The 25,281-nt window shown below is 37.1% G+C and overlaps 1 protein-coding gene across 1 annotated transcript in view; it reads right to left on the reverse strand.

Annotated features, from left to right (window-relative positions):
* The window catches only part of LOC307170064 (uncharacterized protein), a 274,875-nt gene that overhangs the window by 188,743 nt on the left and 60,851 nt on the right, over positions 1-25,281 (reverse strand). The gene's annotated exons all lie outside the window — the stretch shown is intronic.

Genomic DNA, 25,281 nt, shown 5'->3' on the forward strand with positions numbered 1-25,281 from the left:
CAAAACATTTGGTGACTAAACAGAATTTAATTAAAGGGTAACTCTCGCCAAAATGCAACCTAGGGTCTTTTTGTTAATCTACTCGAGGCAAACCTTCGTTTAAAAGCATAATGGAAACTCCACTTTTAAGTTTGACTGTATTCTCGTTTTAGGTAAAATGGCGCTTAAAAAAGTGCTTGGGGCACGACTATGATAGCATCAAAAATCGCTATTTTTAAAACACTAATGTGGCTCGACACAACATGAAACTGTGCTGGAAGTCTCACCAGCGGCTCTACACATAAACTCCAGCACTGAGAACAGTGTTTGTGTACACAGAGTTTACTAAAAAGAAAGATTTTCCGTCTGCCGGCATTTTGTCAGTCAAAAATAGTCGATCTCCGTTACAGGGAGGAGAGTAAAGATGGAAAGCTCCTAAAGCTTAGTTTTTAAATTCACGGATAATTTGTTGTTTTGTCGTTAGTGAAAATCAAAATTGACCTTGTATTTGAAAAAGGATCCTCATATAAGAAGCAATACTAAAACTCAGAGTCAGTTCATTCGCATTCGGAGATCGACTATTTTTGACTGTCAAAATGCCGGTGGACGTAAACAACAACAGCAACCGTGAGTTGTTCAAAATCTTTCTCTTTAGTAAACTCTGTGTACACAAACACTGTTCTCAATGCTGGAGTTCATGTGTAGAGCCGCTGGTGACACTCCAGCACAGTTTCATGTTGTGTCGAGCCGCATTAGTGTTTTAAAAATAGCGATTTTTGATGCTATCATAGAAGTGCCCCATTCACTCCCATTCACAAGGCTTTTAACCTAAAACGAAAATACGGTCAAACTTAAAAGTGACGTTTTTGCCTAATTATGCTTTTAAACGAAAGTTTGCCTCGAGTAGATTAACAAAAAGAGCCTAGGTTGCATATTGGCGAGAGTTTTTATAATAATAACGTTATAATATTGTTAATTATATGGGTACAAATATAATATGTAATATAAGGCATATATTTAGCAAAATACTCCTGTCTATAGTTAATTTTTCTAGCTATGCTGTGGACATTAAATGGCTTTCTTGAGATAAATGTTACGGTACGTGACATATTGTTCTCAAGCTGTTTTATTGACCTAATTCCACAGTTGAAACACTGATTGAACGATTAAATGAGACATGATACATTTCATCAAGTTGTATTGTATCTTTCAAGATATAGTTCATTCGTGCTTATTTACTATATTAACCAGCGCAAACAAACTGCAATATTAATGCAGAATTGACTTTAGGCTAATTGTTAAAAATCATTTAACAGTGATAATAATATATCATTACTGCTGCGCTAAAAATAGAAAATTCAGCATTTAATGCATGCCATAAGGTTTGGGCAATACGCAATAACCAATTGCCAAAAAAAATCTGTATTTTGGGGCTAAATGGCGATGTATGGTATAATATCAGTATTTACATTATTTTCTATTTAAAATAATAAAAAAATCTGCATTTAATAAAAAAAAAATTCATTTCATATCCTGATTAATGTTGTCCTACAAACAATGTTCATATTGAAGGCTATGAAAACAAACATAGTGAATCTATTATGTGCAAAAAAGGGGTCAAATCACATTACATTCTAACATTGTAACATTACAATCTAAAAACAAAATAATGATTTTTGAAGAAGTAGTTAAATTCACCAAACTTAAAACAAAAATAAATAAAAACAAAACTGCTATCATAAAAATACACTTGTAGGTTTGAAATTCTATAGTATGGGGATGGGGGGGGGGGGGGGGGGGGGGGGGGGGGGGGGCTTTGAAGAAAATTGGCCCCAGAGTCGCGTCTGTCTTTTTGTTTTCGAAGGTCACCCTCAGGCATGAGAACCAGCGCTGCTGATAACGGTGGAAATTTGATAACAGACCGGTTGATTACACTTTAATTACTTTTTAAATTTTTAGTTTTTACTTCTAATATGTTTGTTATATGTTTAAATGTAGGCAATGGTGTATGCATGTTAAAACAGTATAAAATATTATGTATTGCTGTACTCATCGACAATAAAGGCCAATATCATGTATAACGTGTTTGTGTGGAGTATTTTACAAAGGTTTAGAGGAAATTAAAAGTTAATCAAAAGTTAAAATCCCCATAAATATTGTTTTTTTTTTAAATGTTTTCCTCAATTATTCTTACTCAATTTTATTTGTTAATGTACCAAATGCAGTTACTCAGATATAACTGATTTCATTGTGTTCAAATTTAATCAATATTTTTAAGTGTAAAAATGTTTCACCAAAAAAAGAGTAAATCATAGTAAAAGTTTTTAGTGTACTCTCCTTAAAATGTCCATATACAGCAGTGTAATTTTTCATTCCTTAATTTATTTGTTCATTCATGTAATTTTGATTTTATTTGTTTATTTCTTATTGAATTATGTTAAATTAATTTAAGGGGAAAAAAACGAGGAAAAAAACGAATGAAGAAATATACATAAAAACTATATTAAAGTAAAGTTTAGGTGTAATTTGCCGGTTGTCCTGCAGGTGACCTCGTAACTCTGGGTGCTTCTCAATTCTTATTTGTGCATCCTTGTTACATTTCCTCACATCTCAGCTCCACCCCTGTAGGATGCGAGGGAGAGAGGCGGTATTAACATTAAGTAACATGGCATCTGACGCACAGAAGCCAATGGCACGTCACTATGCGTATTGGCACATCCGGTCTTCATTGGCATGTGCCAGTGGACAGTGGCATGTGTCACTGACATTATCGCGACACGACACCTGACTGACACAGAGTCGAGGAACATATCACCGTATGTGTTGACACCTCCAGTAGTGACTGATAGATTAATCGAGCACCTATACTGACGTAATTGTGACACAAAATCCTAAATAAATAGCCTAATTCTGTTATATTTTAAAGGGGTGGTTTACTGCTTTTTTTCTTTGCATGATTGTGTTTATGGGGTGCAATATAACATGTCTTCATGTTTTTTTTTTTTTAAAAAGCCTTATTTTTCATAAATTTCACCTTTATTGTAAGCTGCTTTCTCCTCTGTCATTTGAACGACCGGTTGACTTCCTGATTCTATGAAACCACTCCCTCAGAAACAGGCAATGGGCTCAGATTGGTTAGTTGGGCCGGTGTGTTGTAATTGGCTAAACTGCGTAGAGCACGTTGTGTGGAAACTTCACGCCCATTACCTTTACGGGCGAAAGTTGCATGTGCTCCGGTCAAATGTAAATAATGGTGTCAATACTGCCGTATCAGTTTGAGCCAGAATCAGACCCAGAAAGCGGCAATGAAGAGAGTCAAGCAGAACCTCCGCAAACACGGCTCTTACAAAACGTTTCTGTATGGTACTTTTTTAATTATTATTATTCTATTCTATTCTGTTCTACTATTAATATTATATAAGAATTTCTATACGCTGTTACTTGAAAATGCTACTGCTGCTTGTTAGCTTTTGAGATACGATTTTCTCCTGATTAAACATTTAATATACATGACTGAGTAATACCGTTTTTTTAAAGTTATTGTTTTATCGATATAATGAACAACCGTTTATCTATTCACAAAACTTACTTTACTCAGTGTAGGCCTATCATTTTCTTTAGGTGTACATGTGGCAACTGTGTTAAAATGCCAACAGAACGTGAAAACATCTGTTGCAAAGAAATACAAAAGGTATTGTAAAAATATATATGCGATTACATATAATTTTTTTAACTTTATACACGTTTGTCTTATACACACAAAATAGCATCGAACTAACTGGCTACTATAAACACACAGCGTTGGCATTGGTTTACGTTCTTGATCAAATCGAAAAATTACGCCATAAAGTATACATGGAAAATACATTTACAAAATTAGTACATAATTACAAATTCAGGTCCAAAATGTTTGTATGTGTTTGTCATAGAAACACGAAATAGCATAACTAAGTGGCTACTAAAGTCAGCGCTGGCATTTGTTTACGTCCTTGTATAATTTCAGACGTAATGTTTTAGTTTTATCATGCAAATACATTTAAAATTATTAAGTCTTACTTACAGGTTGTGGCCCAACAACTGCTGCCTCTGGTTTTAAAGTTGGAACTGCTTCTTGTTTTAGTAACAGTTTCTTGTTGAATCCGACATTGAATTTGTGGAGATTATAAAGCTGTCTTCCGTAAAATGCGCAGCACAGAGTGCTAAATTACGATTGTAATTTTCAGGAACATAATCAAACATAAATTTTAGCCATTGTTGACGAACTACAGCGTCCGTAGGAAGCCTGAACACAGAAGACCTGACAACTGGGTGAAAATAACACACTTTCGACGGCATGACTATAGAGCTCTCCACTATAACTCTTCCTCTTCGACAAAGCCGCAGAAATATGACCATGCCCCCTTTTTTGCATATTCCGGAGGGAGGGTTGATGTAAATGTATGGGTTAGTTACGTATAAAACCCGGGAAGTATCTCGTTGTAGTCCCATTCGAGTCGTTTTTGTAGGCTTTAAACTTCCTGATTTTTAAAAGACGATATCTCTGCTTACGTTGAACTTTCAGCGCAGCAACTTTCATGCAACTGTTCATGCACCAACAGCAACATTACACACTATTTAAAATGAAAAAAGTGAAATCGCAATCAACCACCCCTTTAAATATCAATTAAACGCATTAAATCAGTAATATTTTTTCAAACTTGTTATTTGTCTGTATTTGATTGGCATGTGCCACTGAATGTTTTTAATACCAGCGCTACTTTAAGTTGTTTATCTCGCAAATTTACTAAAGTTAATCTTAAGTCACAAACTGCCCATTCTAGGAAAGACACAAAATAAATCTCTCATGGGTCACTACGAATAACGTATTAACAGTCGCGTCTATTATTGTAAATCTTTATTTTTGTACGCCGGTAAGTGAGTGTAACACTGCGCAGCATTAACTCACCAAGTCATTTGACAAATAGTGATCAGTAACAGGCTAATACAGCATTACATTTCACGTTCCTGGCAGCTAATTCATTACGATGACATAACATAGTATGATCTAACGTTCAGGTAATACAAAAATACATTTATTAGCTGATATATAATTTATATGATTCGTGTTTATATGACATCTCCCATCATTCCACTCTCCTCCATAGCGTCATCAAGCTTCGTCTTTGTTATTGTCTTGAAAATGTGACCTCTGGCGGCGAAAAAATGATAGATTGTACCTTTAATTATTCAATATAATCCCTTATCATACATTTTAAACATTTAATCATTTATAATACTACTTATTTTTCTAGCTCTTGCAATGCTTGCTTTTGTTGTTTATTTATTATGATTGTGTGGTCTCAGTGGGTAGGTCTTCATAAGTAAGAGATAAGAGAATGTCTCCACTCAAAGGTTTTTAACGTCACAGGAAGATGTTGTGAAGCAGTCATTTTCTGTAGATTTTGCTTTGGTATAATAACACTTGATGTATGTGCATCACAAAATGTACCAATGTACTATTCTCCTATCTCTCTATTTTATTTTTCTGTATCGTGAGGTAAAAGGACACAAGCTGTTGAAGCTCCGCCCTGTGTGACGGGAGCAGCAGCTCATTTGCATTTAAAGGGACAGACACAAAACGCAGCTTTAATTCTCTTTTTCGCTCTCTTGGCGACTCTGTTACATGTCCTCGAGAATAGGCGTGATCCTCCATCTTCAACAGGCTTTCAAATCTGCCAGCAGTCATGAGTAATTCGTCACGGTGTTACTGAGTGTAAAAGCGCAAAAGGTGAAGCTTGAATTTCCAGGTATGTCCCTCTTTGGCTAATGTATTTTCAAGATGGAGGCGCAACATGGTTGCCACCATTCGAGCGACTCGCTCGTATGTATTCTGAATGGCAGATTCTATGCTTACGAGAATACTTGATTAGTTGGTCTAAGTAATTACACATGAATGAGCACATATAATTTTGAAAGAACATTCTTTTTGAAAGTGTTTTTTGCTAAGAATCATTACACAGTGTAGCTTTAACATGCTATATAAAAATATCTGTGGGGTATTTTGAGCTAAAACTTCACATACACACTCTGGGACTTATTTTACATCTTGTGAAAAGGGCATTAAACCACCCCTTTAAGGTCCTTGCACACCAAATCAGAAATTTGCGTCAGAAATTTTCGCACGTTAAAAAATAAATACGACCTCAGGTGTTTTGACAATTCAGAGCCGCCGAATGACGAATTAAAAAAAGCATACGAAAATTTCTGCCTCAGTGTGCAAGGACCTTTAGACTTTCTCTGCTTCTTCTTTTCTTCTACTCTGTTCTCTCTACTGATCGACAATAAAGAACAAAGAATAATAAAGACAATAAACAATAAAGAATAAAGCCTCAGCCTTTTGTCTCTTCGTTTGAACTGGTCCAACACGTGGAAAGACAGGGTTTAGATCGGCTGATGCAATTGGCCTTGTGGAGGAAAAAGTACATACTTTTAAGTGTGCAGCAGAAGAGTAGACAAGTTTTGGGACAAACTATCATGTCATTAAATTGCGTTACGCGCATCAGTCACCATGAACTGGCCTATCGTCACAGTTAACATCCTCCATATTTCATTTAGTTTCCAATCATATTGGAGAGAAAAGATGTAGCATGTTGTTCAGCCAGTTTTGGGTGTTTCATGTGAAGAACTCTCCTCATATTTTTTGTATAATGATGCATTTTAAAGTTAATGGCCAAACAGATCTTTATAAAAGTTCACACTGTTGTTGCAGATGAAATATAACATGAATAACATTGAACATTTTTTTAATTAGATTAATTGTTCAATATTATCAAAACCTCTTTACTTAACCTCTCTACTTAATCTACCAGAAATAGTAGACTATCCAGGGACTTCTGCATACTCTTTTCAACATACTACGCTTTTGGACATACTTATTTTAATCTCACTCACTGTTTAGGATGGATAGTGTTTGAATTTGATCACTCATTCACCATTAAAGGTTTCTCTTCACAAAACAAGCTACTCACGTGGAGCAGAAAATGTCCAAAAATTGATGTACCTCTTCATAGGGCTGGGCGGTATATTGAGTTTGTACGATATATCGATATATTTTTTTGAAACGATATGGAATGAGGCAATACCGTTTATATCGATACAGTAGTTTAATACGAGCGCATCTGAAAAACAGTGGAAGACGCAGTGTGAGCTGCCGCAGTGAAAGTACAATTTGTCCTAAACATGACACACGCTTATATTAAGGGCTTCAAAATAACTGGTAAGATATAGTTAACAAGTTTAAAGCAGCTTGTCCTATCAGATGCTCTGACAGATACTGTTGCTGACGGACAGATAAATACTTGTGCTGTTTAATGCGTTTGAGATGTGTTGCTTTCCTCAGTGCTTAACTTACATTTCACAGGTATATTCTCCCTCTGTAAATGTTAGAAAGTCAAACAAATATGTCCATTTCACTGTCAGGAGAGGACGAGCTTCTGCAACTGAATCTCCGCTAATATTCAAGCTTCCGTGAATGAGCGACGCCGCGCACATGCGGGCCAAACAGATGGAGCACAATAGAATAGTAGCGCAATAATTCTGACTAAAATATAGCCTACATATTGCTAAAATATTTGTTGTTGGAAACAATAAATATGCCATATGGGGAATTTTAAACCTACAAGTATATTTTTATGAAAGTGACCATTATAACGGGGTAATCAAACGCAGGCTAATAGTTTAAGTTCTTTTGTTTTTATTTTCATTTTTAGTTTAGCCTTTAGTCAATTTAAAAACAAAAGTTTTATTTTTGTTAGAATGTAATGTGATTTTAACCACCTTTTTGCACATAATATATTGCATAGCCTACATTACATTCACTATATTTGTTTCCATATCCTCCAATAGCAACATTGTTTGTAGGATATCATTGGGCAGGATGAAAATGGCATGTTTTTTAAATAAATACAGATTTTCTTTATCCAAATGGAAAAATGTAGAAACAAAGTACCGAGATATATATCGTATATCGCCATTTAACCCAAAAATACCGAGATATGATTTTTTGGCCATATCGCCCAGCCCTACCTCTTCATGAAAATAACACTTACAACATTTATTTCCATCATAAGGTGCATCAATTTTTGGTCAAGGTCTTGTATTGACAATGCAAGAGTCCAGCACTCTGTAAAGTCTCCTCCAGCACATGCCAATGACTCTCAATGAGTTTAAGCTCTAGTGTAGACATGAACCTATATAGTTAGTAATATTATAATACTACCATATTTTGAGTTATTTTCAAAAGATATTTTTATTCAATCAATATATTTAAACTATTAAAAACAGTTCTAAATAGTTTGGTACTGTGTTTGTTACCCAGGGTACAGTGCATCAGCAATTTACAGCCATGAAAGCCTTAAGTGTGCAAGAATATAAAATAGACAAACACATGCAAGAGAAGGGAAGTTGAGGGCTGGTTTGGGAACCAGTGTCTGAAGACAAGGCTTTACGTATCTTAATGTGGTTGGTGGCAAACTGACCCTCAGCGTATCTTCCATTTAAACACCATCATGGACCGAATGAAGCTGTTGACATGCGGGTTTATGACCATCTCCTGGTCATATGAACCACCGTCCTGATCTTCTGCTCAATCCCTGTCTGGAAGTGGGTTTCTTCTCATCAGTGGTGAAACTGTAACAACTGTAAGTCATGTCGGACACACACACACACACACACACACACACGCACGCACACACATACACACACACACAGAGAGACATGTATGACAAAACCTGTTATCCACAGCACCAATAAAGATGTACAGACAACATAAGGGAGAAATGGTGAACGAAAATTCTGTAGCAAAACAAAATGCGGCTAATTTTAAAAGTTTAAAAAGCTGTATTATTATGTCTAATACTTACAAAATTTGATTTCATACACTCCAACAATACATCTAGGTTAATAAAAATCATATTATGCTAGACCTTGCTGAATATTTTGCCATGGCATGCATTTGACTTGTCGTTGATGCATAATAGATGATTAGCAACTGTGATTCTGAACTAAAAGTAGGCTAATTTATACCGGTTATATTTTTATTACACGGCTCTGTGGAATACTTGATTCTGATTGGTCCATCGCTCCATCCAGCGGTATATTATTCCCAGATAACAACCTCTGAAGACAGAAACACAGGCTCATCGCCTTAAGTCAGCAGCGTTATACGCTCACTAGGAAAAAAAAAAATCTTCGTAGAAGTTTTGCATTTGGTGAGCTAATAAAATATTACAACTCAGTCCAATCAATATTTTGTGTACAGTTTTTTTTTTTTATTTAATTATGCCATCCAGTATCGTGGACTCGCTCTCTCTTGTTTCATACAAATGCAGCCGCCAACTATTGTTTTGTACACAGTTGGATTATAAGATACTAACAGGGACAGTTTTAAAACAGTTTAATCTCAAATCAATATCTCTTATCTCCATAATTATTTATGTGGTGAAATGCTGTGTAATAAGTGTTATGACTGTAAACCGTATCTCTTAAATGTCCGTCTAGTTTCGCCGCTGAAACTGCTCTCTCTGCGGAAGCTTTGCGTTTATAGACCTAATAAAATATTTAGACTCAGATCAATATTTTGTGTCTAATTGTTTACTGAAGTGGCAAGTATCCGTGTAATAAGCGGGATAATGTACATCCAGCCGGTTGTTATCTCAGAATAAACCCCTTCAGGTGTGTGTGTGTGTGTGTGTGTGTGTGTGTGTGTGTATGTTAGGGGTGTAACGGTACACAAAAATCACGGTTCGGTACGTACCTCGGTTTTAAAGTCACGGTTCGGTTTATTTTCGGTACAGTAAGGGAAAGAAATGCAAACATTAAACTGCAGGTTGTTTATTACTATAAACTTTTTTTAACAATTTGTTTACACCTTTTTAAACACTTTTTAATAAAATATAATAAAATAGATATAAAATAAAAAAAGAATAAGAAATAAAATACTGCTGCAAAGTTCTCCACTAAATAAAATACTCTCAGTCTCAAACCAATATCACATAATAAAATATAATGAAAAATATAAATAAATAACTATGATTACAGTGCAGGAACAGAAAATAGCCCTATATTAAAATAATATTAAACAAATATATTAATGTATTATTATTTTTCAATAATCAATCAACATAATAAATTTAAGATTTTTTTTTTTCCACTTTTTTAATAATTATCAAAATAAAATATAGTCCAAAGCTATAGTACAAAGCTATTATTACCAGAGCATGTGATCAGAGCAGGTCATTTTACCATTGTTGCCAGCATGACTATACCAGCTCAGCAAACAGAAATCTAAGTTACTACTGAGAAATTTCACCTTATTTGAGCGGACTTTGCTTTTCCAGTGCGTGATCGGTACATGATTGGAGTGTTTGGGCCGTTAACGACAGAGCAGAACGCGCAGCGCAAACACGGACTCGAACATTGAGCAGAGAGCGCAGCGGGTCGTCGACACACACACACGCGCGCGCGCGCGCCACGGAACGGAGAGTGCGGCGGCGCACACGAAGCGGAAAAGCTTTTTTTCGCCATGCAGTCTATTTCATTGTTACAGTGACGACGGGTAAAACACGGGTAAAACCAGAGAATGTCTAATAGGAAAAAACATTAGAATCAGCTGCAGGGCGGGATTTGCGCTGAACGCGGAGACTTCCGCCACTTAATATGTTCGTGTGGAAACACGAAAATGTACCTATGTTCCGCACACAAAATATTGCATTCAGTCATTCGGTACACACGTGCACCGAACCGAAAGCCCTGTACCGAAACGGTTCGGTACGAATACACGTACCGTTACACCCCTAGTGTATGTGTTATCTCAGAATAAACCCCTTTAGGTGTGTGTGTGTGTGTGTGTGTGTGTGTGTGTGTGTTATCTCAGAATAAACCCCTTCAGGTGTGTGTGTGTGTGTGTGTGTGTGTGTGTGTGTGTGTGTGTGTGTGTATGTGTATGTGTTATCTCAGAATAAACCCCTTTAGGTGTGTGTGTGTGTGTGTGTTATCTCAGAATAAACCCCTTCAGGTGTGTGTGTGTGTGTTATCTCAGAATAAACCCCTTCAGGTGTGGGTGGGTGTGTGTGTGTGTGTTATCTCAGAAAAAAAACCTTCAGGCTGATGAAGACCCTCTGATCTGTGTTTATTCTGAGATAACAACTGGCTGGATGTACATTATCCCTGACTTGACAATCATTTTTGTTATTACAATTACCATACTGTGTCTTCCACCCAAATAGTTGCAGTAATAACCTGGTACCAATAGCGAGTCTCTTTGACCCCAAACCACCCAACTTTGCCAGGGAAACTTACATTTACATTAACATTTATGAATTTGGCAGACGCTTTTATCCAAAGCGACTTACATTGCATTTCAAGGTTTTCTTATCAGTTCTTGCTTTCCCTGAGAATCGACCTTGGCGTTGTAAGTGCCAACGCTCTACTGTTTGAGCTACAGGAAACTTATGTATTTTTCAAAATTGGAAACTAATTGAAAATATCCAGTATCGACAAACGAAACAAACTGCAAATGTAATAGCCTACTTTTGAGCACTGTCAATGTACGTCTATAAAAGTGCTTGTTTTTGCCAATGACAGACTTGGAACATTATTATTAAAAGGATCTCTACAGATATAAACATTTGTGTTAATTGTAAGATCTTTTTTGTTTAAACACAAATGGCCATTTATCAAATCTCCTCAAACCCTCAGAATCCATTGACGTAATTTTATCTCGCACACTATCGTAAAACAAACTTCGCTCACCAAAAAGGTTTCGGTTTGTATATACAGCAATCCGGTATTATTGTCTGGCATACTACAGCTACGTTACAGCAATACTAAAATATACTGTAAAACATTCCTGCTCAATCAAAATGACCCAGAATGCAAAGTAAATTACCATATTTTCCTGTAATGTATAAATGTGGTATGTTTCTGTAAAAACCTACAGTACTTTTTCGAGCTTCTAAATAGTGGTCGACCGATATATCGCCAAGGCCGATATATCAGCCGATATTTGGCATTTTTTAAATATCGGCATCGGCCGATAAGTTTTTCTGATTGGCCGATGTGTTGGAAGCCGGACTTTTATTTTGACGGCGCTCCAGACTTTTATTTTGACGGGCGGCGCTGAGAACACCAGCGCCAGAAGAGAACGGCAACGGCAGCTCCTCAGATCAAACAGCGCTCACTCACTCACATTCTCCGTCTTCATTAATTTACGATCTCTGTCAGTCATATCTATACTTTGTTAGACAGAACTGGTAAGCAAAGAAAGTAAATGGTATGCGAAGTAAGTAAAGCGTTTGCTTTTATTTGTAACAGAAAAGGCAAACAATCAGGCTAAAATACTTTCTCATTTGCCGTCAACATTCAGCAAATGCGCATCTACGTCATTTAAACAAATCTCTGAATATCTAATAAACATTTAATTTCACAAACCTTGCAGATTTAATTGAATCCAGCTGTGATATCTTGTGAAGTGTGCATTACTGTCAGCAAGTGACGGTCGGTACGTGCGAAGTGAGTGAATGCGAACAGTTCAGCTTCACAGGAGACGTGATCGAAAAACTTTAAATCCTTCATTTTAAAATATGCTGCTGATATATATCCAGTTGCCAACTGTGTCATATTCATATCTGTGATATATCCAGTTGCCAACTGTGTCATATTCATATCGTTTTCACTGTGCTGTATGTAAAATTAGCGTTACCTTGTCTTTATTTGAATATCATATATTCAAATTGTCATATATTCCTAAACAATTACTTTGTGAAAAATACTGTAATAGGATTGCAAATTTAAGAACTTGCCATCTAAAGTATAAAAGCATGTTTATTTTAAAAATTAGTTTTATAATGTATTAAATATTGATTAAAATAAATATATATAAAAATATCGGCTTTATATCGGCCATCGGCCACCCTGCTCTCTGAGATATCGGCATCGGCCATCAAAAAACCAATATCGGTCGACCACTACTTCTAAATCTACAGAGTATATGTGTGTGTGTGTGTGTGTGTGTGTGTGTACGTCTCCCAAAAATTCTGTTGGGTTCTAACTTCTAGCAATAAGTGTCTCATGACAAAAATATTAAAGTTATTACTCACCTCTAGCACCTCTAGATAAGCCTCTTTATTCTATAGAGCCAAACATAATAATAGTACCTCAATTCTCGGAGTAATGCACTCAAACTTCACGAGTGGTCTTCTCAGGTTCTCACTCATTCCGACGCTGAAATGCTTCCGAAGCGCTGTCGTCTCTTCCTCAGGAAATCTGAATCACGCGGGAATTCAGCGCTATCTGGAAGTGTCGTACTCTTTCTCTCGGTGTCAGAGAACTCTCGATCGCGAGGGAATCAGAGTTCTCTGTGGGTCTGTCCTCCAACGATGTCCTCCGCCGAATAAATCCTCAACTAATCACTGTATTTCGCCAAGTAAGTTCATTCGCCGTTAAACGGAATTAACGAACTTTCAACTTTCAAATGTAAACAAACAGTATCGCACCACTTTATGTCACACAAACTCAAATAAATAACGAAACAAAATAAAATACACTCACGGAGTGAATTTCTTGTCGAAACCACTCAATACATAATCTAAATAACAACTATAACTAAGTGTTTTCAACTGAGGAATATTCGTGTGACCGCTCAAATCCATAGCTTCACCTGAATGACAATTAACTATCCAATAGGAATCCTCTTTCCAGTACGGGAGGCGGGACCATTACTTTATCAGCCAATCAGATAGGAAATGCTTCACTCAACCATATTTGCATACATTATAAAAGTTTCACGCTCTTAAGGCAAGAGTGAAAAGGGTAAACAAAAATAGCTAATAGATATCCCAATACTTCCCCAGCTGATTGATTACATTAAAATTGCAACAAAAAAAATTGTATTATAAGTTTTCGGAAATGTTATGTTTAAATATGTAAATGTATAACAAAAGTCTTGTTTCGTTTTTGTTGTTGTTCACATATTAGAGTCAAAGGTTTTTACAGAGGGGATTTTGAATTTCTCTTTTTATCACTCCATAAATCAAAAAATACATTTCCATTTTTTTTTTTTTTTTTTGTAATAAAATGTTGAATAAAATCAGGTAACGTTAAAGGGATACTTCACCTCTGGGAAGATGAATGTGTATTTAAAATATGTCATTTAAGTAGAAGAAATGTGAAGAAATTTTTGAATTTGGAGCTTTCTAGACTGAGAAAAGCCAGAAAATGTATTTTTGGCTTATGTGGATGAAAGACAACAACTCCCAGAATGCACTTGCTTCGCTGTCTCAGGAGGCCACGCCTACCGGTAAGAGTGCGCAGTTTAAAACAACAAAGCTAGCCTACGTGATGAGTTTGCGAGGGATTTAGAGATCGTCCAAAATGTCCGGGATTCGGCTTTTGCGTTCTACAGTCGCCATTCATTCATCATGTTAATGTTTACTGTGGCGAGCAGGACGAGGCTGACGGCCGCGGGAGAACAGCGCGAGGCCGGTGGCGTCATTACTGAGACGCGCCGGGTCTCGCATATCTCACGGAGGAGCGGGAATTTTTCTTAGCAATGGTAAAACGCACATCAACCGATCACTTGTTTAACGTTCATGTAAACACTACATTCAAATTCACCAATCGGAATGAATTCAGTTAGATTGAAACAAAAGGTGTGCATGTAAACAATGGCGACCGCAGAAAGCAAAAGCTGAATCCCGTACATTTTGAACGATCTCGCCCGCCGGACAAGTCCGGGAAAAGGAGGATGGTTACTTACTCAGCTTTCTCCTACTATTCAGCTTTCTCCTACTATTCAAGTCAAGTCAAGTCATCTTCATTTATATAGCGCTTTTAGCAATGTAGATTGTTTCAAAGCAGCTTTACAGAGATAAGCGTATAATTTAAGGTAACAGAGATTGTTTCGGCTTTACAGCAGAGTTAAGTTATTTCCATCTAAAGTTAGTTTTGATTGATTTGCTTCCGTCGCAATGATCATTTGTTATTAAATTAGGGGCCGCTAAGACGACACCATTCCCTCTACACAGACTTTAAACACGAACCTGTGAGAAACACTGATGGCGTTCATATGTGCATTTAGAATGAGTTCTATAGATATGTGCATTTGAAAATACGCAGGTTTGGAATTCCCTACAAGCCAAGCCTAAACAAAGTACTTGTCTTTCCTTATAAATTTTGATAAAGAATTTTATTTTATTTTGTTGCTTTGGGGTAGGAACGCGAAACGAAATTTCCCGACAACGCCTTATCTGTATAGTGGTAGAGGGATCCTCCATAGGGAGAGACTAGTTGGCACTTCAGCACTGCGTTGTCATCGGTCCAGGCGAAGGTCCTTCGTCAGATCTGGATACGGCCTGGATCCGGCAGGCTGCAGGAAAACCTTGGGATAAACACAGACACTAAAATTAGCGTAGATGCCATTCTTCTCATGATGTAACGCGTACATCAGGATTTATGGGAAGTGTTCCCGGTTCCGGCTGACCTAATCTATGCAGCCTAACATTAAATTATAGAAGTCTATAATGTATTATGTGAATGCTAGGTCAAAGAGATGTGTCTTTAATCTGGCTTTGAACTGACAGAGTGTGTCTGCTTCCCGGACAATGGTAGGAAGACTGTTCCAGAATTTTGGTGCTAAAGAAAAGGATCTACCGCCAGCAGTTGACTTTGATATTCTAGGTATTATCAACTGGCCGGAATTTTGAGATCGCAATAGACGTGACGGACTATAATGCGTTAAGAGCTCGCTCAAGTACTGTGGAGCTAAACCATTTAGTGCTTTGTAAGTAATCAGCAATATTTTCAAATTTATGCGATGTTTAATAGGGAGCCAGTGCAGTGATGACAGAACTGGGCTAATATGGTCATACTTCCTGGTTCTGGTAAGAACTCGAGCTGCTAGTTTGTTTATTAAGTGTGCAGGGCAACCACCCAGTAGAGCATTACAGTAATCTAGCCTTGAGGTCATGAACGCATTAACTAATTGTTCCGCATTTGTCAATGAGAGCATATGGCGTAATTTAGATATATTTTTAAGATGGAAAAATGCAGTTTTACAGATGACTTTCAAATGAAAGATTGGTATCAAAGAGCACACCCAGGTTCCTAACCGACGACGAAGACTTAACAGAGCAGCCATCAAGTGTTAGACAGTATTCTAGGTTATTACGTGAGGAAGTTTTTTGTCCAATAATTAGAAACTCTGTTTTTTCAGAATTTAGAAGTAGGAAATTACGAGTCATCCAATTTTTTATATCCGCTATGCATTCCGTTAATTTTGTGAATTGATAAGTTTCGTTAGGTTTTGAAGAAATATAGAGCTGAGTATCATCGGCATAACAGTGAAAGCTAATGCCATGTTTCCTAATGATATCTCCTAATGGTAGCATGTACAGAGTGAACAGCAGCGGTCCTAGTACTGAGCCTTGTGGTACACCATACTGAACTTGTGATCGATGAGACATCTCATCATTTACTGCTACAAACTGATAACGGTCAGATAAGTATGATTTAAACCATGCTAGTGCATTTCCCGTAATGCCAACATAATGTTCTAATCTATTTAAAAGAACGTTGTGGTCAATGGTGTCAAATGCAGCACTAAGATCGAGTAACACTAATAGCGAGACACAACCACGATCGGATGATAAGAGCAAATCATTTGTGACTCTAACGAGAGCTGTCTTAGTACTATGGTACGGTCTAAATCCGGACTGGAAATCCTCGCAGATATCATTTCTTTCAAGAAAGGAACACAGTTGTGAAGAGACTGCCTTTTCTAATATCTTTGACAGAAAAGGTAGATTCGAGATCGGCCTGTAATTGAATAATTCTGTAGGATCAAGTTGCCTTTTTTTAACAAGCGGTTTAATCATAGCCAGCTTAAAGGTTTTTGGTACGTATCCTAGAGACAAAGATGAATTAATGATATTAAGAAGAGGATCTATGACCTCTGGGAGCATCTCTTTCAGTAGCTTAGTCGGTATAGGGTCTAACATACATGTTGTAGATTTAGATGATTTAACGAGTTTAGTAAATTCTTCCTCTCCTATAGCAACGAATGAATCAAATTTTTCCTCAGGGAGACTACAATGCACTGCCTGATGCGATACTGTAGTAGACGGTTGCATAGTTATAATTTTGTCCCTGATATTATCAATCTTATAAGTGAAGAAGTTCATAAAGTCATTACTGCTGTGTTGCTTGGAAACTTCGGTGCTTGAAGCTTTATTTTTCGTTAGTTTAGCCACTGTTTCAAATAAATACCTAGGATTATGTTTATTTTCTTCTAATAGGGTTGAAAAATAAGCAGATCTAGCAGCTTTTAAAGCCTCTCTGTAAGTAATTGAGCTCTCCTTCCATGAAATGCGAAATACATCTAGTTTTGTTTTCTTCCAGTTGCGCTCCATTTTTCTGGCTGCTCTCTTAAGGGCCCGAGTGTGCTCGTTGTACCACGGCGTTGGACTATTTTCTTTAATCTTCTTTAAGCGCAACGGAGCAACTGTGTCTAAAGTGCTGGAAAAGAGAGAGTTAAAAGTTTCTGTTGCAATATCCAGTTCTTCTAAGCTATCTGGGATGCTGAGATGATGAAACTGATCAGGAAGATTATTAATAAAGCAATCTTTAGTGGCAGAAGTGATAGGTCTCACATATTTGAAACACGGAGTCGGCTTTGCAGCCTTGGCTAAATGCAAATTACACGAGACTAGGTAATGATCTGAGATGTCATCGCTCTGCTGCAGAATTTCAACGGCATCAACATCTATTCCGTGTGATAATATTAGATCTAGAGTATGATTACGACGATGAGTAGGTCCTGACACGTGTTGTCTAACTCCAATTGAATTTACAATGTCTTTAAATGCCAATCCCAATGCATCTTTTTCATTATCGATGTGTATATTAAAATCACCAACAATTAGTACTTTATCTGCAGTCAATATTAATTCTGATAGAAAGTCCGCAAATTCTTTGATAAAGTCTGTATGGTGCCCTGGTGGCCTGTATACAGTAGCCAGCATAAATCTCAAACGTGATTTATCGTTTACACTATATATTTTTACATTAAGCACCAATGCTTCAAAAGAATTTTATTTAAAACTTGATTTCTTAGTGGTTTTGAAACTATTACTATAAATTACAGCAACACCACCCCCTTTGCGTTTCAGACGAGGCTCATGTTTATAACAGTAATCTTGCGGCGTTGATTCATTTAAAGTAATGTAATCGTTTGGTTTTAGCCAGGTTTCTGTCAAAAACAGCACATCTAGGTTATTATCTGAAATCATATCGTTAACAACGAGTGCTTTAGAAGTAAGCGATCGAATATTCAGCAACCCAAGCTTTAGCATTTGCTCATCTGTAATATAGCTGTTTTTTATTTGTTGAACATCAATTAAATTTTTAACCTTAGATGGGTTTAAACGTTTTTTGGATTTCCAAATTCGGGGAACAGACACAGTCTCTATATGATGATAGCTAGGTGAAAGAGGCTCTATGTGATAGGATTTATCTGACCTTGGTGACGCGAGGCCGCTAGCAGACGGTTGGTTTAGCCAGTCTGTCTGCTTCCTGACCTGAGCCCCAGATTGTCATGTTTGAGCTCTAAGACTGTATGAGCCATATTACTAGAGAGAAGAGCAGCACCATCCCAGGAGGGATGAATACCATCTCTTTTCAACAGGTCAGGTTTGCCCCAAAAACTTTTCCAATTGTCTATGAATTCTATATTATTAAGCGGACACCACTTAGACAGCCAACCATTAAGAGAACACAATCTACTAACTATCTCATCACTCCTGCGAACAGGAAGGGGGCCAGAGCAGATTACAGTCCTTGACATCGTACTTGCAAGTTCACACACCTCTTTAATATTAATTTTGGTGATCTCCGACTGGCGGAGTCGAACATCATTAGTGCCGACATGAATAATGATCTTAGAGAATTTACGATTAGCATTAGCCAGCACTTTTAAATTTGCTTTGATGTCAGGCGCTCTGGCTCCCGGCAAACATGTGACTATGGTGGTTGGTGTCTCTATTTTCACGTTCCGTGTGATAGAATCGCCAATAGCTAGGGCACAATCATTCTCAGTGGGTGTTTCACTGAGCGGGGCAAATCGATTTGCTATGGTAATCGGAACAGAAGAGTGGTTTTTTGATCCGCGACTAGAGCGGTCCCTCACTGTCACCCATTTGCCCGGCTGCACAGGCTCTACTTCAGCTGGAACCGACTCATGTAAAGTGTTCACTATGCTATGCGCATCCAAAACATCTAAAGCACTAGCACTCTTACTATCCTCAATTAAAGTTTGGATGCGTGTTTCTAATTCTGAAATCTTCTCTGTCAACCTAACTGTCTCCTTACATTTATCACATATAAATCCTATATTGCCGACAGAGAAGGCTATGCTAAACCTGTGACATGAAGTGCAGGTGACAATAACAGGACAAGACATTACTCACCGTGTTTGTTGACTGATTCTTACTCACCTGAGCTTTTTATGAACTCAAAGGCGCGGACGCGTGAGAGAAAAATAAATAAATAAAAATAGCTGAGCGCACAGGTGGCGCGTTAACAGGCTAGCGAATTACTAGCGTTTTGTGCTAGTAGTACTAATAACAAAAGCTAGCGATGTCAGGTTAGTGCATCTATCCATCATAAAAGTGCTCCACAGGCTCCGGCGGGTTAATAAAGGCCTTCTGAAGCAAAGCGATGAGTTTGTGTAAGAAAAATATTCATATTTAAAGGGATACTTCACCCATTTGCATCAAGCCTTGTATCATTAGAAACCCAGTCACATTTTTGAATGGTCGTGCATTATTCCCTCATTGTCCCCTGAGACGGGAGAAATAAGGATTTCAGTGTTGCAGTTCCTGCTTACAATGACGCAAAAATCGCCATTTTGCGTTGTTGTGGCAAAAATCTCATTAAACACTCATCAACTGCGTAAGAGACACTGAAATTCAAATGATCATTAAAAAGTAGTTTATTCTTGCAAGATGGCCCAGTTGCCACACAGAAGTCACCAGTACAGTCTGAGGAACAAGTGCGACAACGAGGGAGAGAAAAACAGAGCCTTTATATCTTTTCCAAGGTCTCTTACAGGCCGGCTCTTATCTATAGAAGGACAGGTTTTCTAGTGATCTAATTCTGCCGAGTTTATTCTTACAAACTCAGAAGTCCCAAATGGGACCACCTCTGATCCCTAGACAATGGCGGAAGGTAATATGATATGAGGAGCCCGGACTGGCTTGAGCTGGGGCGGACTGGTGGTGCCTGTGCTCTCACTGTGCGCCTATGGACACAGAGATAGAGTCCGTCTGCTGCAAAGAATTTCAACGATGCCAATTTCTCCTGGACGAAATCTCTGAATAAGACGAGGACACGGACGTTTGTGTTGAGAACTATCCTAGTTTCGCACCGCATCTGACTGAACATCCCAGTACCATGCAATAATTCACCATTTCGAAAGAAATATTTCATTTCGAACGAGGAGTAACTAGACATTTTGTGTGCCTTGTAGACGGAAGAGTGATTTCTCTGATAGGCAGATATGCACTGTTCTGGATTAGTGGGAGTGGCTTGCAGAGCTGTACAATGTGGTGCATTGTGGGAGTTGTTGTCTTTCATACAAATGCGCCCTAAAGTTACTTTCTGTCTTTCTTCGGTCAAGAAGGCACCAAATTTGAAATTTATTTGACATTTCGACTACATATATGACCCACTTTCAATAAAGATCCATGTTCCACACTGATGAAATGCTCCTTTAACACGTTATCAAGTAAAATAATTAGCTTCCGACCAAACAAACATTATGCGAGTAATGCGGCGCACTGCTGATATTTATGCTATGCCATGATGATGCACTATGCTACTTTGACGTCATAAGTTGCATAAGTTGCACTTTAGGCATATGGCTGTTTGGTCGGATTTAAAGGGTTAGATTAGATTACATAAAATTAAGAATAAAAAAAATCTAATTTTTACTGTTTAAGAAGTTGTTTACATGACATCGTTTTCCACTAAAAATGGAAAACGTATGCGTTTTGGCCTATCATTTGAAAATGCAAACTTTTGAAAATGGGGTTTTGAAAACGACACCCTTATCGTCTCTGTGTAAACTACAAATTTGTGAAAACGGTGACATCATGCGTGTTACGTTTTCAGTTTATAGGCTCATAGTGTTTCTTTACAAAGTGACATCGCCATCTACTGGCCTGGCAGCAGAATACACCATTTTTAGTCGTTATCACGGATCAGAGTGAACAGGGTTATTTTAAGTTTCTGTGCACAATTTCTGTCACCAAATATTGAGTAATTGCCCATGTAGATTTCTGTCATTAAGATGCATGGTAAAGTTCTGCATTTTATTTATGTTAGTAATGACTGTCTACATGGTCAGTATAATTACTTAATATGTAGAAAACAATTATTTATCTAATTATTTAGATAAATAATTTATACAATTATTTAATTAAATATCTTAGGTGGGGCTGTGCCATATTCAGTCAGTTTCAATAGTTTGGTAATCATGGGAGCCATCAGGTCTTTCAGCGTAGTGGCTCCTCCCAGGTTGTGGAATGCTCTTCCTCAAGACATCCGTCAAGCTTCCAAGCTTGTCATTAAAAAAAGAATAAAAAAAATTAACATCACTTTTTTTTTTCTCTGAATATTACTCCTCAGCTCACAGTCTGTAGTTCTACGTTATATGTTGTTTGTTTGAATCCCTCTTTGTTTGTATCTTTAACCTAACTTTGTAAGTGACCTCTGTATTACTTTCTGAAATCGTGTGGATATTTGTATAATGTGATCAACATTAAACACTGGAACTCACACAGGGTATGTTTTTGTATCGAAGAGAGTTTGAATCTTAAATCAATCTCTATGCACAGAGATCTGTGTCTGTCTATATTTGCTCTTTGTGCTAGTATGTGCTAAATACCCACTTTCAAAAAGGTACATGGTCGAGAACGGCAATATAATGCGCTTTTCCAAGACAGCATAATCGGCACGCAAACGATGCTCGCTGCTTGTGTGAATACTGCGCAGTCAGTTTTGACTGCAAAAGATGAGGTAATTTGATCAGATGTCACTATTCACAGCATTTTACCTTCTGGAAATACAGGCTCAGTTTTAATGTTATTTTAAGGTGGAGTAGAATTAAATCACGTACCCCCTTCTTTCACCTCACGCACCCAATCTGAGAGCCACTGCCTTAACCCATCTTTGTAAAGCGACCTTGGGTGTTGGAAAGGCGCTATATCAATAAAAATCATTTTTAATATTATTATTATTAATAATAATAATAACCACCCAAACACAATACAAACTGCAGGATACCAGTGCTCTGTGAAAAGGTCAGTAATTATTTAATGCCAATTTTAAAAGGTTTAGGCCATAGCGCCCTCTGTTGGCCAGCCGCCCCTGATATACAGGATAGTTTTTCTCTGCATGAGCAGTTTATTTTGTGAGGAAAACTTTTAATGATGAATAATACACAACATGTTAAGTATATTATTATAAAAAAATCTGTGTTTTATTTGGTTACTGTACAGTATCTCACTGATGAAGGACTAGCAGCATCACATGATCTGTGTGATTGACGAATTCAATTTTTGGTTTGTCACCAGTAAATATGTGAAACTACAGCGTAATTTCAGAATAAATGTTCGGATTATAATGATCATGTTACAAATAATTCAATGACAACATCCAAAGTAAATAAAAACTTGCCTTAAAACTCTCTCAAAACTGTCATAGTTATGGTTTCATTGTGATCAGCTGAATGAGAGATTTTACATTCGCGAACAGCTGACATCTGAGTTTTTTTATTTTTGTTTTTGTCTTTTAATGTCTGTGTCAGAATTCTTTGAATTTAGGCCAAGAGCTGAATGGACTAGTTTTACGGTACTTTGGTGGCTTTTCGTTAATTTTGAAGAATGAATTTGAAAATCAGTGTCCACGTTCATTTTATGAAAATGAGCTTCTTGGACATTCTGGGACTTAAATTCATACAGATTGTGAAGGATATAAAAATAAAAGGCTGAAGAAAAATTGATGTGATTCTGTGGTCAATTGCTTTGACACAAAAATTCTGAAGCAACATGCTGATTTCCAGCTAGATCGTGTTGCAGCTGGATGTCTCAAAAAACATTTGTGCCTGCAAAATTACTGCAATGACAAGTTAATCACTACAAGAATTAAGGGCATTTAGACAAAATAATCAATTTTGATGGAATAATCAAATGGCCTGTTGAACGAAGCCAGTTTTGATGATTGTGTTATTTTACATGTGCGTCAGCAGTGCTTCCATCGCTTGTTTCTGCTTCTTCTTCAGCTGTGGCGAAAGTACCATTTTTCAGAAAAACATAATTTGAAAAGATGATGTTTTAGACATAGATATATTTTTGCTGTGGTCAGTGTTGTGGCAAAAATTTCTCATTAAACATTCATCACTGCGTAAGAGACACTCTGAATCATATGATCATTAAAAAAGTATTTATTCTTGCAAGAAAAGGCCCAGTTGCCACACAGAAGTCACAGTACCGCACACTGTCGGGCAAGTGAGACAACACAGCAGAGAAGCAGGGCGGTTTTATACTGTTCTATCTTCAAGGTTGTTGCTTTGTTCCACCTTCCATGGACAGAAAAAGACTCCTAAACCATTACTGTATTTGGACCTTATGTGTTCCATCAGGTCCCTAGACCTTTCCAGAATAACTCACCTCTGACCTTAGGGGTCAGAGGTCCTCTGCCCAGTTGCTTCTCTGTGTCCTGCTCACTCCCCCTAGTACAAAACATTAATCACAGCACGTTCTCTGTTCCCATACAGACTTATATATGATTAAAACTGTTGTACTGAAAATCAATGAAAATCTAATTTTCCCACTACAATGGTCAGTCACTCACAAGTGTGGTCTATCAATACCAGGTGCTATTTTGTAAAAATGTAGAACGACTTCAGTATGATTTCACTTTAAACTTAATGCGAGACACGGCAGGCAAAAACGTTGTTTTTGTAAAAGGGCTGAATGCGCAATCTCATTGGCTGATATAAATCTTTAAAGCCCGTTTCTCAAAATGACTTTTCTCTCATTCTCCAAGTCTGAAATCTCTACTTCAGTCGCACCGATATACACCACACTCTCCAGTCTTGTACCTAGTTATATTATGAAGACATATACAGAGGGATTTGTAAATATATTATTCCTAGCCTGATTTATATAACATTTTATTCCAAAAAAACATGGTGAAAATAATTTTTTAACGCTATTGACAGTATATTCTGATTTACAGGATAACAAAAGTAGATATCCATAAATCCCTCCGTCATTTTTTTCCCATCTAATATGTGAACACAATGAAAAAATCATTTTTAACCTGGCTTTATGCAATACTCAGATTTCATTTTTTAAAATATATGCAAAATAGCACATATTTAATTAGATATTGCCTAATTTGCATATTTAAACATTAAATTACAGAAAACTTGTAATACATTTTTTTCTCATCTTAATGTAATCAACTGGGAAAGTTTCATGGTGATATCTGCTAGTTAAAATACTTTTACCCTATTCACCAGTGGTGTCTCGTCTTAAGACTGCTCATGTTACTTTCGACCCTGTCAGGTGGGACGAAAGTAACACAACAATATACAAGCTAGATTTTTTTGTGCTACTCTTGTTTTTTTTTTTTTTTTGCCTAAATATACCTGAGCATGACCTTGTTAACATGTAACTGCAAACATATTTTTGCCTTTATCTTTGCAAAAAAAATAGTTAATTTACATTTTCATTTTAAATTTCAGTTTCAGCAATGTTTCATAAGTAACCCAACTGTACAAACTTGAATTGTTTAGAATTTTTTTTTTTTTTGGCAATGTCAATCTGTTTTATAAAATGTTTTTTCAAAATGAAAAATATGAAAATTACATTTAATTAGCATAATATAAATTTTCAACATAATGTAACAATAGTCATGTTTCCATCCAGCTGTTTTTATGCATACATTTAAAATGTGCTTAAAAACATCTGGATGGAAACCCTGCAAATTCATAGCCTGACTACGTCAGACTTCTTACTTCCGCTCAATTTCATTTCGCTCCTGTAGTCAGTCTGAGACAGCGTAATAGCTTTCCGTTTTCCTCCGGCCTGAAAACAGCCGGCCAATCAACGAACAGAGGGCGGGCTGAGAGCCGTGACGTGGACGCTGATTGTACCGTGGATGCATAGATTTACTTCACATAATCTGCAAAAGTCGTTCACA

This window comes from Squalius cephalus (assembly GCF_949319135.1).
Source record: "Squalius cephalus genome assembly, chromosome: 13".
In the NCBI taxonomy this organism is placed as follows: domain Eukaryota; kingdom Metazoa; phylum Chordata; class Actinopteri; order Cypriniformes; family Leuciscidae; genus Squalius; species Squalius cephalus.